Source organism: Pinus tabuliformis, chromosome 3_1 (genome assembly GCF_031772625.1).
Source record: "Pinus tabuliformis cultivar Carrire ecotype Pingquan chromosome 3_1, CPIR1, whole genome shotgun sequence".
Classification (NCBI taxonomy): domain Eukaryota; kingdom Viridiplantae; phylum Streptophyta; class Pinopsida; order Pinales; family Pinaceae; genus Pinus; species Pinus tabuliformis.
This window is the reverse complement of record NC_142301.1, coordinates 424,754,881-424,775,709: the sequence shown is the minus strand read 5'-3', so window position 1 is coordinate 424,775,709 and position 20,829 is coordinate 424,754,881.

Here is a 20,829-nt window from a genome sequence, read left to right as displayed (position 1 = left end):
TGACAAACTCTGGGTGTGAGAAGATCAGTTCCAGAAAGAAGGAAGCCAGAAAGGTATAGTCCATCTACTTTATGTTCAAATTTTTCATTATCTATTACTGACGATGATTCGAAAACTATGAAGGAGACAGTAGATTCAGAGGATGGAAAATTCTGTAAAGATGCCTGGTTGATGAAATTACATCTTTGCACAAAAATTATGCTTGGGATTTGGTGGAGTTTCCGGCTAGAAGGAAACCCATTGGCAAAAAATGGGTGTTCAAGAAGAAGAAAAATGCAGAAGGCAAGGTGGAGAAATACAAAGCTCGATTGGTAGCAAAAGGTTATTCCCAGATGCCGGGAATTGATTTTGGTGATATTTTTTCTCCTATTGCCAAGGTAGCTTCTATTATATTACTTTTATCTATTGGTGATGCTTTTGATTTTGAGGTAGAACAAATGGATGTGAAGATAACATTTCTTCACGGGGATTTGGAAGAAGAGATCTACATTAAGCAACCTGAAGGCTTTGCAGTGAAGGGTAAGAAAGAACTGGTATGCAAGTTAAAAATATCTTTGTATGGGTTAAAACAATCACGAAGGATGTGGTATTAGAAATTTGATACATTTATACAGGGACTTGGCTTCACCAGAAGCAAATTAGATCATTGCATGTATTTTAAATTAATTGGTGACCGTGTTATTTATCTGGTCTTTTATGTGGATGATATGTTGCTGGTTGGAAATGACAAAGAAATTATCCAGTATTTGAAGACCCAATTTTCCTCCAAATTCAACATGAAATATCTTGGTGCTGCAAACTATATTTTGGGCATGGAAATTAAAAAGGATCAGGTAAAGAGGAAGCTCTCGATAAACAAGAGGAAGTATGTCGAGACACTGCAAAGGTTTAATATGCAGGAGAGTAAACCGGTGAAGGTTCCTATTCATGTAGGTGTGAAGTTATCTGCTGAACAATGTCTCGTAACACAAGAAGAGGACGAGGGCATGTCCCGTGTTCCATATGCAAGTGTAGTCAGTAGCCTGATGTATGCGATGGTATGTACTAGACTAGAAATTGCACATGTAGTGGGAGTATTGAGTAGGTTTATGTCAAAGCTAGAGAAGAAGCATTGGAAAGCAGTGATGCGGGTTTTCAAGTATTTGTGTGACACTAGTGATTATGATTTGTGCTACTAAGGAAGACCAGGATTGGACAGAGTGTTGGATATTCATGGCATTATTGATGTAGACTAGGCCAGAGATCTAGATCTGAGAAGATGTACAAGTGGGTATGTGTTTAACCTATTTGGAGGTGCAATTAGTTAGATCAGTCAAAAACAATTTGTAGTGGCACTATCAATTACAGAGGCAGAATACATGGCAGCCACTCATGCAAGCAAGGAAGCAATTTGGTTGCAGAGATTGTGTTCAAGTATGGGGTTAGTATAGGGAGATATAAGGAAAGACTATGATAGCCAAAGTGCAATTTTCTTGGAAAAGAACCCTACTTATCATTCAAAGACAAAGCACATTGATGTTCAGTATCACTTTGTGAAGGATATGATGGAAGAAAAAAAGGTGTTGCTTGTAAAGGTGGACACTTTGAAGAACTCTATAGATGCATTGACAAAATCTGTGAGCTCTAAGAAGTTCTCTTGGTGTAGAGAAACAATGGGTGTTGCAGGGATGGATAAATGACTAAGCTCTCCTGTGGCCCCCTGTGGAAAGAAAACATTAAGTGGGAGAATGTTGGGTTTTGTTATATTCTTTTCACGACTAGTAACCCTAGTGTACCAGGGGGTTAGAGGGAGGGCAGAGCCCCCCTTCGTTGTGCTGAGAGCGCAATAGGGGGGTCAAAGGGGGTTTGAGGGGGGTGGTTAGCCCCCCTCTATGGGGAATGTTTTTTTGGACCCTATACTAGGCGAGTGGACCTACCTATGGTTTGTGCATGGTTTTCGCACATGGTTTTGGGCGCGATGGTTTTTTGTCCATGGTATTGTATGCTTCGACATGTCTATATATGTATCGTAACATTGAAAGGAACATAATGAAAAATCAATATGGTAGTCTCGTTTTGGGATCCAGGGGAAAATCTTTGTGTATATTTGTTTTATGTGTTATGCTCTCGCTATTCTTTATTTTCTGTGTTTTCGAATTTGTATGCAGGCAATTTCTGTACGGGGTTAAAACCTACATATTCAACGCAGTCTGAATGTCTTCCAACACAATTTTCAAGTTGTCAGTGTAGTACTTAATGTACCATGTTAGTGTGCGATCTTGTAAAGCAGTAACCAATGTTGCTTTCCTCATCTGATCGTATGTAATTTTCTGGGTTGTCCATACAACCTTTGCAAGGAACCAAAACTGGTCCAACTCCTCATTTCCGAAGCCCTTGAAAACGAGAAACTTTAATGTGTTTGCCATATTGAATGGTGGCAGAGGTGGTGGAATTGTTGGCGAAGGTGTATGCTATGGAGGCAAATATGGAGGCAGTGTGGGAGGATGGGCTATTCGTGGGAACCCTTGCCTTATTAACTAGACAATGCTCTGCGGTGATGCCTATGCTACTCCTTTGTCACTCAAAGGAGGCTCAATCAGCGAGCTATATTTAGGGCCTATTATCCCTCTATCCTTGAATAACTTTCCACTTCGCATAGATCCAAACATCAAGGTAATTTCATAACCCTATTTTCACATAAAATCATTTTAATCCAAGTATTCAAAGATCTTAAATACTTACCTCACAGTCCCTTGAAGAAGTGTCGCTCTGCTTCATTGTAGCTAATTGAGGTATCTACCGTGAACTCTGTCGCAAATCATCTGATGATGTGATCAAGCCAGTGATTGATAATGTACATGATAGTATCTTCGTAGGCTTCTAATCTTCGCACTAACTCCAGGGTCCACACTATCAGACCGTCAAGCCTCCACCTTCCTTGGGTGTCTGCCAATGGCTATTATAGATATATTTGGGCACTACAACCCAAAACTCATATGCCCATAAAATAAGGGCTCCTTAAGTCCCTAAAAGTGTTGTTTCACACCCTAAAGGATCATGGTCAACTGATTACATCATTTCCCAGAAGTTCCACCTTAAAAACTAGTCAAAATTGGTCAAAATTGGACCATACAGACTGCTCCATGGGAAAGGTGTGATGCATACTGACTGCCTAACTGGCCAGGTACAATGCATACTCAAATGGCCTTCTATGGGGTGCGATGAGTGAGAATAGAAAAATGGCAGAGATAGTTTGCAAGGTGGATGATCATGGAATCTTCCAGAAACTTCTCCTTTGACACTTGCCTCTTTGAACTCGCCCAAGGATGAGTAAGAGATCAATGAAATATCCAAGTGGAACCAAGAACTATTAGTGGAATGACACTAATAAAAAACCCAAAGCTGACTCACACCCTTGCAAGACATCTATAAATGGATCCCTCATCTGAGAGATCTAGAGGTTGGAATTTTCCATTTTGTAAGGAAGTGTTGTTGGTTTGTTGGTGAGAAGAGACATTGCATTGTTGGGTGATTTGCTTGTTCATGAGGTGAAGAGGGCTTCTACAACTGGGAGGATGATGCTATATCAGACAACTGGGTTGTAATCCTCTCTTACATTACTATTAATAAAGTTCTTTGAGTTTTCCTCCATATGATCTTGTATTTGTGAATCTTATTGTTTATGAATGCAATTTTATGGTCAATGTGTTTCTGATTCCGCATTGTTTATGATGTTTTAGATAGGGATTCTTTGATAGTTTGTTCTTATTTTGACTCTACAGGTACTCTTTGAAGTGGGACACGTAGGAGAGGAGTGGAAAATTCTATCAAGGAAAGGAGAAATCAAGCTAGGATCAAAGCGGAAGATCTAGGTTGGTCCTCTTTTCTTCTCTTCCATCTATCGCACTTAAAGGAACTCTTGAAAAGCTTTCATTGTTTGTTTCTAAGATAGCTACCCATCTTAGTGGGACTAGCAGTTCGAATTGACACTATTTTTCCCTAAAACAAAATGGCCACTCTGGTGGGGAATGAATAGTTTTTTTGTCTGTTTATTGTTTGCTTTATAAACTACAGACGGAGCCTGAAGTTAGCCAGCTAGCCTTTGAAACGCATTTTCTATGCAATTGCAAGGTAGATAAACATTGCTTTAGTCAATCTCCAGGTTGGCTTATGAACTAAACATCTAACTTACAAAGCATCCTAAGTGCCCTTGTGGTAGCTCAGAAACTCATTAGATATTGCGCTTATGCTTTGTGTTTACTGTCCATCATTACTTAGCATAAATCACTGAACTTAGCTGCAAGTTTTGAGCAAAAACCAAGCTCAATTTCGCTCCCTGGCCCATCGCACTGTCTGTAACTGTGAAACCTAGATGCATCACACCTCCCGTGTGTTGCAGATGAGATGCATCCATGTTTCCCTGTGTTGCAGGTGCGATGATTGAGTGACATTGTTTTCTTCTCTGAAATTTGGTTTTTTCTCCCAGTTTTCAACTTCATTCAATAGCTTTGCTGTTCATGATCAGCACCTTCTTCCTGAAACCATCTTCCTTCACATTTTTTCTGCCTCCATTAGTTAGGAATTGTAAATGTTTTTGTGTATTTGTCAATCATTTACAGTCTTCCTTTGTCGAAAGTAGCCTAATCGAACTGTTGTTTTTGGTGCAAGTGTCATAATTGTCATTTTAAATCAAAAGAAGAGTGTCATAAAGTCTTCCTCTTCTAGATAGTTGATTGTACTTTTGTCATTGCACTTGATTTTGAAATTATTAGTATTTCAAGTGTCTAAAATAGTTTTCAATTTGAAATCGAAAAGTGTCATCTTAGTCTTCCTTTCATTTTGAAAATAAAATTTTTAGTACTGTTGCTTTGAAAGAAAATAGTTCAGAGTTGTACTTAGCTTTCTTTTTGGCATTCACACATTAAGAAAGCGGAAAAAAAATACATGCATGTGCATCTACATTTTGACTGCTTGTGAAATTTGATTTAGGAAAAGTGCATTTAGTGTGTGCTCTATGCTCTCTGCTGAAAAAAATCATTATCTTCTTTCCTTTGTAGCTAGGATTTTCATTGCTAAAAGAACATAAATGACTGTTAATCATTTTAGATTGCATATTTAGGAATTTCACATCTACATCATGTGGTGAACCTTGAAAGACAAACTTCTAAGCAAGATCAACTCTAAAATAAACCTCAATGAACATAAAAACGTTTTGGAACCTAACACAACACATCTAGAAGTCTAAGCTAGAGACGTGTCCCGCCGTCGTAAAACCTGGTAACTATCATTTTCATCGAAGGTTGGGTGATTCCTCCTCTTTGATACGACAAGTGCCAGTACAGGCTTGTGCTTCCCGTACCGTTGAGTATATATTGGGAGACCACAATAGGCTGATATCCTTTATCCTTAGGAAGTCATGTCTGCCGCCCTATCGATCTTAATGCACTGAACACAGCATTTGGGAAGATTGACTACCGTACATAAGTCCTTGGTAATTTCTATATCATTTACCACCAAGGTGTATTTTTCATTTTTATGATCGGTTTGGTAAACCCTCTGTATAGACTTCCAGAGCAGTCACTTCGTTCGTTTTCGACTCCTTAAAAGAAAAGGTCCATCTGAGCACTTGTCACTTCAGGCACATTAAAAATCAAAGGCGACTAGAGTCGCCTTTAGATTTTTCTTGACTCTTAAAAATTGAAAAAGAAATTTGTGTCAAAGTGTCTTTAAAATTTATTTTAATCGGAATAACATCCCTGTTCCTTCGTTGATCTGAGGTTGAGATAATGGAGTCTACCAATCAAGGAATCCCCCTTGGAGGGAATCCTAGTCCTTTCTCTTCTTGGGGAGATATTGGTTCTCCATATATGGCTACATTGTCCCTTCCAGGAATCACAATCGGCCTGCCGGTATGGCTTTTCTTGACCTCTATCGTTCAAAACACTGCAATTCCTCAACAATCTAATCAGCAACTAGATGATACTGAAGTTACCGTTTCGCCTTCTACTTAATTTTTTTCTCCTTCCCCTTCTTCCTCTTCACTTGGTGAAACTAGTGACACTAAAAACCGAGTAGCTGAGAAGAAAAAGAAAGGGAAGGAGAAGAAGAAGAAGCCCACTAAACAAAGGAACAACCAGACATCATCTGATGAAAATCCATACACTAAAAATTCCAAACCAAAAACTCCATGCGTAATTTTCAAGGAGAGACATTACCATCAAGATTGTGCTTGCATCCCGCAGATCTTGAGGGAATGGTCTCCCCCGTTGCACCATTCGGTGTGATCAACCCCTGATAGTTAGGTTGACAACACACCATCAACTAGTGAAAACGAAGTCAATAGACAAAGAGTAAAAGTCAGAGTCCCATGTAGGTTATGTGAAGGTGATCATACTCTTCACCATTTTCCTTTTCTAGACGAAGCCAAAATCATTTTGGATAACCGTCCTACTTCACCACAACAACTTCAACCTGAATACAAGAAACTCTTGCCAAGTCCTTCACTAGTTGTTATCAGGAAAACTAGTGTCCATTTAGAGCTGCTAGTCCCACTAAGATGGGTAGCTATCTTAGAAACAAACAAACTATAGTTACTTGTGTTTTCATTTATGAGATATAGATGAGAGAGAAACAGAGAGTACCATCCTCAGTCTTTCGCTAGTCTCCTTGCTTGTTCCCTCTCTCCTTTGATAGAGCTTTCACCACACCTTTCTCACTTGTCCTGCTTCAAAGAACACCTGTAGAGTCAAGGTAGAAAAATACCATCAGAGAATAGAGATCTATAACCATAAACAATGTAGGATTAGATGTACATTAACCATATAAATGCATATACAAATACAAGATTTAGAGATATAAAAGCACATGGAGGAAAACAGAAATAACTTTATTGATAGAAGTAATAGAAGAGAGTATTACAACCAAGTTGTTTGATCCAACATCATCCTCCTAGCATGAAAGCCCTCTTCACCTCATACAAAGCAAGATCACCCAACAATGTCTTCAAAGAGAAACCAACAACACTTCCTTGCAAATTACAAAATTCCAGCCTTTGGATCTCTAGGATGAGAGATCCATATATAGATGTTTACAGGAGAGTGAGTCAGCTTTTGGGATTTTGATTAATGTCATTTTACTCATAGTTCTTGGTTCCACTTGGAGATTTCATGATCTCATACTCATCACTGGGTGAATTCAGAGAGGCAAGTGTCATATGAGCAGTTTCTAGAAGATTATTTGAGTTTCCACCTAGAAAATTACTTCTGCCATTTGTCTTCTCTGGCTCATCACACCCTATAGAAGGGCTTTCCAGTATGCATCACACCCCCCATGTGTAATAGGTGAGATGCATTGCAACCTATGCATGGAGCAGTCTGTATGGTCCAGTTTTGACCAGTTCTGAGTAGTTTTTCAGGGAGAACTTCTAGGAAATGATGTAATCAGCTGACCTTGTTCCTTTAGGGTATGAAACAACACTTTTAGGTGTTTAGAAGCCCTTGGTTTATGGACATATTTGATTTAGGTTGCAGTTCCCAAATATGTCTATAACAGTTGCCCCTTAAAGCATGAGGTCGTAAATCTTTTGATGTCAGGTGAAATGCTTTATAACGAGGATCCGAGGTTTTTCAAACTGGAAGGTGACCTGTAATAAGATACAATACAGTACATTATCTTCACAATATTTTCATGATCTAGCTGAGGTGGGAATTCCCATGCTCATCTTTATAAATTCATATTCATGTTCATAAGATAGATAATCGTCTGTGTGGTAGACTGATTATTTTGGTAGATCATCCCTTAATTTGGATGATTATCTGTGCAACAATGATGAACATTTGATGTCTTTATTTCCCTGAATATATCGTAGCCCAGATGGATGAAACTAGATCTGGGGTCTTCAAACTCGTTCAATCTTTGCCCGAAGTACAATTCGATCCATGTGAGGAGATGTTCTGATGTTGAACATGGAAAGACATCACCTGATTAGCATCCAATGATGTAAGCTGTTAACAGGTATGAGAGGAATCACCAATAATGATAATGACCCTCAAGGTACTACAGTACAATTCACGTGGTGTGAATACATGAGTTGATGTTGAACACCACGCAAAATCTTTCGGTCGAAGGCCATTGATGTAAAGCTATCGCCAGAAGTGAGAAACTTGCCATTGAGGCATGCAAGCTTCAAAGTACTGAAAGGGTTGTTCCTAAGTCAACTTCTTGGATAATGAGCTGATGTCAACAAGAAGTGACCCATCGTAGGAGGGCCTTAATGAATCCCACATCTACGACATGGAACGTAGCAAATGATTTTGTGGAGGTGAAAATGATCTGATGAAATGAGGTTCAGGGTGGCGGTCATGAAAAATGGAGAGTGAAGGTATTGCAACAGATGAGGCGTTAGCTAGATTGGTGAGTTCTCTGAGCAACTTCTCTTGAACATATTAGTGACACTGAAATGGATTGGTAGCATTAACCCCAAAATGGATGTTACAGTGGACCAATGGTGGTATGACCGGTGAACAGAATAACCCAACCTGACTCAATTGTGGTGACAGAGTGAAAGTGTCATGTTCAAGAGCGACCTACTACCAATGAAGCTATTCAAGTTTTCTTCCCTTTTTTCGCAGTCATTTCTGACCAATGCCTCTTTATTTTTTTCAAGCTTGAGGAGGATAACATATGTTTGTTCTATAATTTTCCCTTTAGGCAAATCTGTTGCTATGTTTTAATGAGCTTAGCAACAGTGAAACTTGCTCTTGTATGCATGGAAAAGTTTGTCGCTATTGTTTCAACAAGTTTAACGACAAAGATAACTTGGTCCTTTTCAGTTTTAGAGAGTCCAAAAAGGGACGTAAAGGCAACTCCAGTGGTCCTTTTTCGTAATGTAATCCCTTAAGTCTGAAAAAGTATAAAATAATACGAAAGGGATGACTTTTCCGATAGTTTTAACGAGCCGAAAAAGACAAGCACTCGATCTTTTTGTGTAATAATCCCTCGGGTCCAAAAATATTAAAATCTAGAGGAGGGATGGCACTTCCGATTGCTTTGATGAGCTGGAGAGGCCAATTTCTCGGCAATATTTCCATATTTATGAGTCAGATGAAAAGAGCTTAAAGGAGACTCATTTTTTGAGGAATGAGTGATGTTTTTGCATAGGAACTGGTTCCAGGTAAGGTTTGGAACTTTTCAATCATGGTAGTGTAAAGAAGGTGGCTAATAGAATCACTCATCACAATTGTTCCTCAAAATGGTAAACAATCAAATGGAAGCATATGATTGGATAAAAAAAAGTGGAGGTGATGGTAAGAACATGACCAAGGTTCAAAAGCTGATAATTATGTGATTGCAATGGTTATTTACCGAAGGTGGGTTCATTTTTTAATGAGCCTAAACTCTGGAGGAACATTTTCTCATTGCTAGGTTTATTTTTTAACGAGCTTGAACTTCACGTAAAACTGCTCGTGGTTAGGTTTATTTTTTAACGAGCTTGAAATTTGCATAAAACTGCTTGTGGTTATAGTCAGAGATGTGGATTTCACCATTAACACTATGTTCTTCTAATAGTTGTACTACCTATTCAATTAATCCATCAGATTGATTAAAAATGTAAATACATGCTTGAAAAATGAGTTAAACACTAATATTTTACTCGAATTACTTGAATAGTAACATAAAAGTAGTTTTTACCTCACATTTTTACCATTTCATTCAAATTTGGGATTTTTGGAGCTTTGGAGGTGTTTCCCCCCTCGATTTTCACCAGCTGATTCTCAAATATTCTATGGACTATTTTCAGTGCCGTCTGTACTAGGTAGGAGCTAACCCTAAGCTCTTCAATTGCATTCTTTCCTTTTCATATTCTGAGCATGTTTTCCTGTTCTTTTGGGCCTCTGGGGTTTGAACAATTTGTTCACTCCCCATCCTACCTAATGTACATCGAAAGGTGTGATGCATACTGAGTTGGCCATTGGTCAGTCAAGATGCATCTCACCTAGTACATAGTTGGGGTACGATGGGTGTAAAAAGGAAAGCTTATGCATTGTTTTTCATGGAAAATTTTCCTGTTTTTGCCTGAATCAGGATCCTAATTCTTCTCTTGTTTGTCTTTTAGAGATTCATCGGATCAAGATGGTCGTTACATGGCATGAACATGAGCATGAAGAAGAGGACATGGTTTCTTTACATGATCTGGGTACAGTGACTGCTTTGTGGAACTGTGGTTTGCTCAAATTCTTCTGCATATCCAACATGAGCCAACAAATCAATTTGTTGCAATATTTTTTCGATGCATGGGATCCTACCAACCAAGTGTTCCAGATTTGAGGTAAATCCATATTTTTGATGGTTGAGGATATCTACTTCTTGACTGGTTTATTGAGGCATGGTGCCCCTCTCTCACTATCAGGATCTTCCCGTGGAGGTGAATCAGTGAGGGATTATATTCGCCGATTTTGTAGAGATGGATCTCAGCCGAGCAGGGATGGCAAGATCAGTATTCGAGATGTCATTTACCAGTCCTTGAGGACTATCTTATTCACCGTTACTAGATTGGTGGGTAGTGCGGCTCTTCATTTGGCCAACAGGTCCTATATGCAATATGATCTGGAATGCCTTGAACCAAAGGTATTCAACTGGTGTGATGCAATACTTTCAGTTATAAAAGAACAACTTACCAAGGTGAAGAATGGAAGATCTAAGAAATTTGGTTATGGTTGTATTCTGACTGCCTTTGCCTTGGAGAAGATCCCACTGATGCAACCACAATACATTTCACTCAGACCGCCAGTAACAATGGAACCACATATGTAGAGATGGGTCGATCTTATGGCCAGACATGCTAGTCAGTCATAGATTTCATTCTCTAATGCCTTCCTTGAATGGTTCGACCGTTAGGAGATGGTATTTTCTGAGTATCCATATGCTGGGATGGATTTCCAGGGTGACCCAGATTTGGTGGTGTCGGCTGGCAAATAGTGGGGTGTCATACGTAAAAATATCTGACCATATCTCTGTTTATTGTTTTTATAATGTTCTTATGTCTTTTAAATGTTATCAAGACTAATCAAAACCATATATTTGTGCAAATATTTGACCAGTGTGACCAGCAGTGTGCCCAAGGGTAGCAGCTGTCGTTCTAGCAAAAGAGGTTGTAGGGAGGGCTGTTCTTCGTGATCTAGATGTAGCTGAGACCCTTGTGGTATTGCAGGATCAAATCGAGGGTCTCACCCTTGGTAATCAAGATGTGAGGACCATCGAGTTAACCTGATATTATAGTGCCATAATACCGGTGTGCCGAGTCGATGGACTAGGCTCTTATGTATGATCGCACAGGTGGTGCCTTGTTATCACCAACACCATTAGTCTAGGGTGATTTTCTTTCATTTTTGAGTTTTTGGGTCATGTGACCGATTTTGTCCTGGACATAGAACATCTTTGACAAACTATAAATAGTTATATATATTTTTTATTTTTAGAGTTTTATTTTGGTTAAGTTATACGATCCTGATGCAAATGTTGATTAAAATGCTTTCTTTTATAAATGCTGCAAATGTATATCTAACACATAATTTGCTAATGAATCAGTTAATGTGTTTAAATTTCTAGAAATGTGTTGATATTGAATAGAATCAAACTACCTTTCCAAAATCTTGACCCTTAGGAACATACGATAGATATCTAGATTTCGAACAGAATAGATGCCAGTAAGCTGTAGGATGACAAGTTGTGAGTCTAGCCTAACAAAAAGTTGGCATATGCCATGTGCGATGGAATCATAGAGAAGTTGTATCAACGTGCTATAGTTAATGATGTTGTTCATTGATCGACCAATACATACTCCTCTGAAACTCACTAGCTCACCGCTTGGATCAAAAATGGCCCAGGCCACAGAAGATAGGTTCTGCGTACTACAACTAGCTCCGTCGGCATATCCAACAAATGATTCCCATAGGTTCGACATCTGCAAAAAATGTAAAAGTGGATTACCTAACCAAAACGATCACTCTTGACGAAAACAAAAACATAACAAAAGCATATAAAGAGATTACTACACTTAGTCAAGCATAGTAATGCTTAAGGTACAACCCGTTTTGGGGTTGCGCCAGTGGAATTCCATCGTAATATACTAGCTCGTAGGCTCCTTTTGCTAACAATTGTTTAACAATGTAGGGGCCCATCCATAAAGATTGGAACTTACCTGCTCCAATTTATTGTATTCCTGATCGTAAAGCAAGAGGAGGTCACCTTCTAAGAAGACACGGGGTTTGACATTTTTGTCAAACTGCGCCTTAACTCATTCCTTATGGGCTTCATTAGCCAAGGTGGTTTCACGATGGATTTCATCCAATTGGATTAGTTACAAGAAACAAGCCTCTTCCTCTGAAGTTCCGGGGAGAAGGTCGATTGCGAGCTTGAGAGATGAAATCTCACATTGAATTGGTGAGACGACTTCCAGGCCATACACCAGCTGAAAGGGTGTAAACCCAGTCGCATTTCTTACCGAGTTTATATATTCCCACAAGGCTGACTACAGGATTAGGTGCCAACTCCATTTGTGGACTTGTTGATGCCTCGAAAATCGTTGCATCAACATCGGGGGATAACCACCCGGTCTGGACCTTAATACAGCTCCTTTTCCGTTTGGGATGGTGGCTCCGACTGGATATAGTGGGACCAGTTTCCTAGTAATGGATAAAGGGGATGGATGAGTAACTGGTTTTTTAATAAGTGATAATGAATGGATGACTTAATCTAAAAGCGAAAATACAAATAACTATTCTATCCCAGGAAGCTTCTATTCTTAGGTGCAACGTTTGATGATCTGTGTTCATCAATAGGCATATAGATGACTCTATTTGATAAACATAGACATTCATTCAAATAATAATTACTTTGTTCAAATAGTTGAACAAAGTAATTAATAAAACATTGTTACACTTATCTTTTTATATTACTGATACATATATGATTAGAAGAAAAACACGTTTTAAACATCCAATAGTGGAAAGTATAAAGAATGTTGTTAAAACACATGCATATATTCAATAATATCAAGAATGATCAAATAACAATTCACATAAAAATAATGAATTTAGACATAGATAGTAGTACCATATGAGTAGCAAATCATTCCCAACATCAATCGCAATTCGAATTCATTCTTCCGACTCAAAAATACTTTTAAATAAAGGCAATAGTGCACATCCACATAAAAGCTTCGTTATCAAAATTGGAATAATTGGACCAGTCTTTATAAAAAAAATATACCTGAAGTACAGTAGTGCAACTTCAGGCTTAAGTCATATACAAAAACTTCCGACCCCTTCTAAATACATGAAAGGGTTTATAAATACTTAATTAAACTAACTAACTACAAAATTAAAATGCTACTAAATTGGTACAACTTGATCTTGAATATCTCCCCCATAGCAATCTGGTAGTCGGCAACATGATTCATCACTCTCGTTGTTTGCCTTTCGACCTGAGTTCGCATATCGCTAGCATCGGTTTCACTTCTTGAGGGCGGCTGAGATGAGAATTGAGTTGAGCAGCATAGGTGGCATCATGTATATCGGGAATGATACACTCGATTGCATCTGTTAGGCACTTGAGGGCGGCTCTCTAGCTGTATGGTTTTACTAGGAACAACCAATAGGTGTCCCAAGTTAAAATTTTAATACCTGTGATCAATCTCCCATTCTTTTCCAGCTCTTGATAACATGATTGCTCCAATGTTTTCGCCGATAGTAATTTACCTGGTGTACACTGAGAGATCATATTAGATAAATAGAGAGTATTGTTAATTAATTCAATCAAATTACTTGTGGATAATTTGCATCTAGAAACTGCTCTCTCTGCCTTCAACAACTAGGACTGCCACTCCATAAATAGGATTTCTTTATGGGATTCTAAGATTTTAGGCAAATTTGTTGCCTGTCCCTCATTAGTGTCCTGCTAATCAAGAAAATTTGTTAAGGTCTCATCGGCCTGCTCTAAGTCTTGTCTAGCATCGACTGATTTATCGATTATTGATGCTGTTATGTCACACAGGGGTTCAAATTGAGCAATTTTATGACATAATAATCTTATTTGTGCTACCGGTGCCTTATTAATCTGTAATGCTTCTGCTTTGAAATCGGCAAGCTGCAGAAGACTCTTGAACTTTTCTATTTGACCCGATAATTGAGCAATTTTCTCATCTTTTGTCTTTACCATCTGTTCATTCATTGCTTTCAATTTTTCTAATGCCTCCGATAGTTCTTTCTACTTTTGAATCACACTTGAATCTACCGTCTATTTCTCTTCATGCAACTGCTTGTTCAATTGATTATTTATCTGTTTCTGTGTGGACAATTGTTGTTCTAATTGTCCTACTTTCTGTTGTGCCTCCAATAGCTGTGCTTGTAATGAAGTGATTGCCTGGTCTTTTTCTTTTAACAAATTACTCACTTCCGATGCCTTGTCCATGGTGGCCGCCGAATAGGCTCCAACATATTGGGACAATTTTGTTAGGTCATCAGAAGGATTAAACTCCTCCTTCCAAACTACGTTGGCTCTCACTGTTTGTTTAGGGAACAGGGAAGGTTGATCAATCCTTCTCTTTTTCCTCTATCGCTTTACTACGGCCCTGTGCTTTGGGCTGTAAAAGACATCCAATGGAGGTATATCCTCCACTTGCAAAATGATTTGATCCGAAGGATCTTTTGGAATTATTTCTAAGTCTGTAGTAGGGGGTAGACTGCTGGTTCCTTCGCTTGGAACCTCTTTTGATGTTGTATCCTGTGTATCGACCGCTTTGGATGTATTGGCTTCCCTTGAGCTTTCTAGATTTCTTATGATTGCATCAAATTGTTGCCATTCCTGGAGCAACCTTGGGTCAATCTGGGTATCGACATTCACATCCTTGCTGCTCTTCTCCTGCTGCCTTTTCTATTCCTCTTCACATATCCTCTCTTGTTCTTTCCTCTGCGCTTCCTCTTGTTCTCTCCTCTGGAGTTCCTCTTCAAAAATTTCTAATGTATCAGGAGGTTCGTTGGTAAGTCATTGTTCAGGCTCACTTGACTGTGTCATCGAGGTAGTGGCTAACAAATCTAGAGGCAGAGTTTGCAACCTCTGCTCTCTAAGTTTGTTAAATTCGACTAACCTGTTGGAAATAATACTGAGAGGTGGGGGTGAATCAGTATTATCACATTAATAAAACTTTTCATTTCCAAATTCTGATTCATATATGCTACTTCCACAACTTCTTATGATTAAGTTAATTGATCTTCAATGAGTGCATTAGAACATTATCAACCATATTATTAGTTAACAGATGCAGTAACATAGAATAGATCATCACACATAAGGCACACACATGAACACCATGATATAAGGTGGAAACCCAATGAGGGAGAAAACCACCTGCTGCAAGTCATCTCAATCTTCTTCTTAATTAGAAAATCCCTTTACAATATTTGTACTAGTGCAGTCTCATACCAGTACGGGAGCTACAAACCCCTTTGCTCTTGTACTAGCCGATCCATTTACTAGTACACAGGCTGCTACCTGGTATAATGCTCCAAAGATTTCCTTTAGCTCTTGTACTAGCTTAGATACTAGTACGTAGGTGCTGGCCTACAATCGTTTCTCCTCCAGGTACCACTTTTCATCAATTTTCAGACTGGATACACTGAAGCACAACACATAATCTGAAAGGCCACATTTCATCCAATTTTCATACTGGGCCCAACAACATTGAAGCTCATAATCAAACAACCTTCTGAATTACCCAAGCACTAGATCAATACATATACAAGTGAGTCATCAATCAGATCTAGTCCATTAGATCACATAAAATGAGTCAATAAGAACCTGATCCATTCATCCATCAATGTATAAACATTTAATCAATCACTGTTGTTATCAGAACTTAATACCAAAAACGAGACATCACTTCAAAACCCAGAACACAACAATAAACAGGGGTAGCTAAATAGATTTCATGAGAAGTACGCAACTTCACCCATATAACACCTGCGAAGAAGTACGCACTGTTTCCAACTGCGTTCCTGCGTACCCACGCACTGTGCCTCACAGACTTCCTGCGTACCTGCGCTCTGTGTCCAATGAACTGCCTGCGTACCTCCGCATCTGCAGCGCTTCTGGGCCTGCGTATCTGCGCACCTGCAGCACTTCTGCACTTGCGTATCTCCGCACTTTTCTTTCACTGTACTTGCGTACCTGCGGGTATAGATAATTTCAAGACTTCAAGAATAACCCAGACTGTCAGATCTACAGATCTGAACATGCGCCAAGGAGATATCAACGCATTAGTAGATCTGACTTGTAATTCTCATGTTTCTCCTTGATATTGATTCAATTCTCTCTCACAAACCGATTACGAGAATTTCAGATCTAGCTTCTCTTAAGATCTTCTAATTTCACATGTGTCTAGCCAAATGATCTCCTTTGCTTTATATAGGCAAGCTCTCCCTAAAATCATGGATCAATACCATAGATAACCAAAACATGGGGCTCAATAATAATAATAATATAAAACAATACCACGGGCCAAAACCATAGAATCAAGAATGGCAGGCTAAATACCACGGGCCAAACATAAGAAACCCCACGTGAGCACGCTTCTCTGCCTTGAAGTGAGTGAACTGGGGTCCGCACCTTTTACATGGTGTACCTGCGGGTATGTACGCACTTTATGTATGACATGCCTGTGGGTCCGCGCCTTTTGTACTATGTACCTGCGTACCCCTTATTTTCTTCAATATTTGAGAGCTGATCATCAATCTCTGCTACTGTCCTGAAGTACTGTGATCTATCACCTGTATGGGTTGCCATCAAGGACAACACTTTAGCCATAATGCCAACAATCTCCCCCTTTGGACTTGATGGCAAAGCTTACTTGTGAACTGTCATCTGATCCCTTTGAACTGTCCTACATCCATCTCTTCTGTGGATAAGTGAGATGATCTTCTATGAGAGGGTTGCCATCAAGTACAACACATGCATCATAATGCCAACAATCTCCCCCTTTGGACTTGATGGCAACAACACCAAATCACTCTCCCCCTTTGTCATCAAGGGCAAAGGGTTATTCTCCCCCTAAGAACATGCTCCCCTTGACTATAAACCATATCTACTGAAGTCTCTGAATGCGCTCCCCCTTTGTATATGCCATGGTGCACCAATCTGATAATGCTCTTTTCTGAGAACAAGCTGAAATATCTGCTCTGCTATATAGTGTTGTTCATGCTCAAGCTCCCCCTGACTGAAAGCAAGGTCTACAAAAAGATGTTCTACAAGAAGAACATGACTCTATATATCATAAATGACTTTCCTATCACCAAAAGACTCAATGCATACATCCATCACCCAACCAAGTGGGGATACATCAGGAACTAAATACATTACATCTTCATCCCAGGCATAGTGGGGAAACCAACAAGTCGTGATATGACATTCATAACTGAGACCAATCACCTAAGATAAACATCGGCAACAACACTCTATGATCTACTCCATAGTATCTGTCAACAGCAACTAGATCAACAACTTGCATTAGTGCATGAATCATCAAGGTATGTCCACATCAACAGAATTTCAAACACCATAGCCATCATGATCATCATTTGGGAATATCTGCATCAATCAACATATGTACGAAACAACCTATCATCATATAGGTAAGAGCTCATAATCATCATGTCTTCAACAATGCAACTTTGAATAATCATCCCTGTATCCAGCCAACAATCCTCATCCATTTGTGCCAAGAATGAAAGGAATCATGCATCATAATTGTAATATATGATCTTTATGCATACGTCAACAGTAGCATATGAGTGACTCATCATCAAGAAGATGTGAATTTAAGCTAAGTGCTTCTCCTTATCCTCATGAAAGTTACCATGTAAGCACCATTAGAGAATCAACCACAAATCTGATCCAAGAACCATGTGAACAACTCATAGCAAGATGAATCATTTATCTATATAAGCATCATCACCAAGGATTATTACCCATAATTTCAACAATGCATTAAAAAAAACATATGCTCCCCCTAAACTGCTGCCATCTGTCAGATCTTATCAACAAGAAAAGTCAGCCATTAAATGCCTTAAGACAGATACGCAGTTTCTCATTATATGACTTGCGTGGCTCCGCACATCATCTTTCGCTCCTCTACGTATCCCCACACCTGACTTTCTGCGTTTCTGCGTATTCACGTAGACAACCTTCTACTACAGTGCGTACCCATGCACCTGTGCCATAATTGTGCCGCATACCTCACGCATCCTTTGCTTTTATCACGCCGTGTACTTCCGATCTTACTCCGCACCGCCTCTTCTGTCTCGCCGCGTCCGTCCACATGTGCCCTTTTGTTACGCCGCGTACTCATACTATACCTATGCAGCTAGACCTTCTATGTCGCCACGTACCCACGTACTAGGACCATTGCTGCGCTGTGTACCCTCGCATTTTCACTGTGTATCACCTGCGTACCTCTGATTAGAACCCAACAGTCCTCCTCCGTGCCACCGACAGTCAGATTCTCAGATCTGATCTTGTGCTCGAGAGATCATACTTCATAGATTCACTTCCAACTTCACTTTCCCTACTGCCTTTCTTCAAACAATCATATACGTGATTGTGCAGTATCCAACTCGCGTATATACGTGACTTCCCTTTATGGAGTTTGCATATGAGATTCAGGACACTGAAGTTTTGTACTTTCAGCTCCCTCTGATTCTGGCATGTATTTACGTTGTGTTGTGCCACCTTTTTCTGACTGTACTTCCTTTTTCCTCCATATCTTCAAGTGTGATGATGCTTTCTTCTTTTGGTGTGATGTCTATGCTTTGTTCCTGCATTCCTTTGCTATATGTCCAAGCTTGTTACATGCATAACATCTTACATGTTTCATATTCCTTTTGTAGCAATCAGCAGCTTTGTGACCATACATATTGCAAGCAAAGCAATATCCATTAAAGTACCCTGAATGAGATGATCTTTCTGCATGATGATCTTGAACCTTTCTTCTTCTACATCTGGCTGCAACATGTCCAAGATGATGACATACATAACATTCAACATTATTCATAGGAGGAGTAAAATATTTTCTTTGAGGAATCTCTTTCCTTGGTTGATGATGAGATTGATCTTTCATTTCTTCGTTGATCACTTTAGATTTCTCTTTAGAGTTCCTTGCCTCACCTTGTGAACTGGATTCACCTTCAATAGATTCATGGAAACCAAGACCAGTCTTTATGGTAGGAGACCTTTGACTACTAAGATTATCATCCAAGACTTTAGAACTATCTTGAAATCGTAAAATCTGATCCTTTTCTTCTAATTTACCTTTCAAGATATTTACCTCAACCTGAAGCTGTTCTTCCTTTTCAAGGGATTTCTTTTTGAAATCTTCTTCATCTTTCCTTCCTTCCTCCATTTGTTCCCTTAGTTTGAGAATCTCCTTTACTTGTTCTTCATTCAGATCCTGCTGCATTTGACGAATTCTGAATGCACATTCCAGCTGAGATTTTAAGCTGATGACTTCGTTGTCTTGTTTTTCAATTGCTTTATGTAGATCTTCATTCTGCTTCTTTGATTCTTCAAGATCTCCTTTTAGTGAGAGGATTGTAGCTTCAAGATTTTCATAGTAGCTGGATCTATCTTTGAGTTTCTTGATGGTTGTGCTTCTTTCGTTGACTTCTTTTCTTAATGATGTCACTTCATGCTGCAATTTTTGACATTGGTCTTCCTTGTCCTTGAGTAGTTTTCTTACCTTGTTTCCTTCTTCTAGTTGGGCCTTTAGTTTGGTAGCTTCTTCTTTGAAGTCACATTCCCTTTTTTTCAATAGATCTTGTTGATCTCTAATTTTGTCTGTCAGCCTTTTAAATTCTGCCTCTATTTGATATCTTTCTTGTTCACCCATAAGAGCAAATTCAGTAGTTTCGCTATCACTTTCATCTCTTCCAAAAGGAAAGATAGCTGGAGCATCAGAGGATAATATATTCATACCTGATAATGATTCTGAATCTGATTCTGAATTTGAAGAGCTTCTTATACCTAATCCCCAATCGATTCTCCCATTGTCATAGTTCTTCTGAGATGACTTCTTCTTCTTAGGTGCTTTCTTCTTAAGCTTCTTTCCCATTGTTCCACGGATCTCCTTCAAGCGATCAAGCTTCTACCAAAGGACCTGCTCTGATACCAATTGTTGGAAATAATACTGAGAGGGGGGGGGTGAATCAGTATTATCACATTAATAAAACTTTTCATTTCCAAATTCTGATTCATCTATGCTACTTCCACAACTTCTTATGATTAAGTTAATTGATCTTCAATGAGTGCATTAGAACATTATCAACCATATTATCAGTTAACAGATGCAGTAACATAGAATAGATCATCACACATAAGGCACACACATGAACACCATGATATAAGGTGGAAACCCAATGCGGGAGAAAACCACCTGCTGCAAGTCATATCAATCTTCTTCTTAATAAGAAAATCCTTTTACAATATTTGTACTGGTGTAGTCTTATACCAGTACGGGAGCTACAACCCCCTTTGCTCTTGTACTAGCCGATCCATTTACTAGTACGCAGGCTGCTACCTGGTATAATGCTCCAAAGATTTCCTTTAGCTCTTGTACTAGCTTAGATACTAGCACGTAGGTGCTGGCCTACAATCTTTTCTCCACCAGGTACCACTTTTCATCAATTTTCAGACTGGATACATTGAAGCACAACACATAATCTGAAAGGACACATTTCATCCAATTTTCATACTGGGCCCAACAAAATTGAAGCTCATAATCAAACAACCTTCTGAATTACCAAA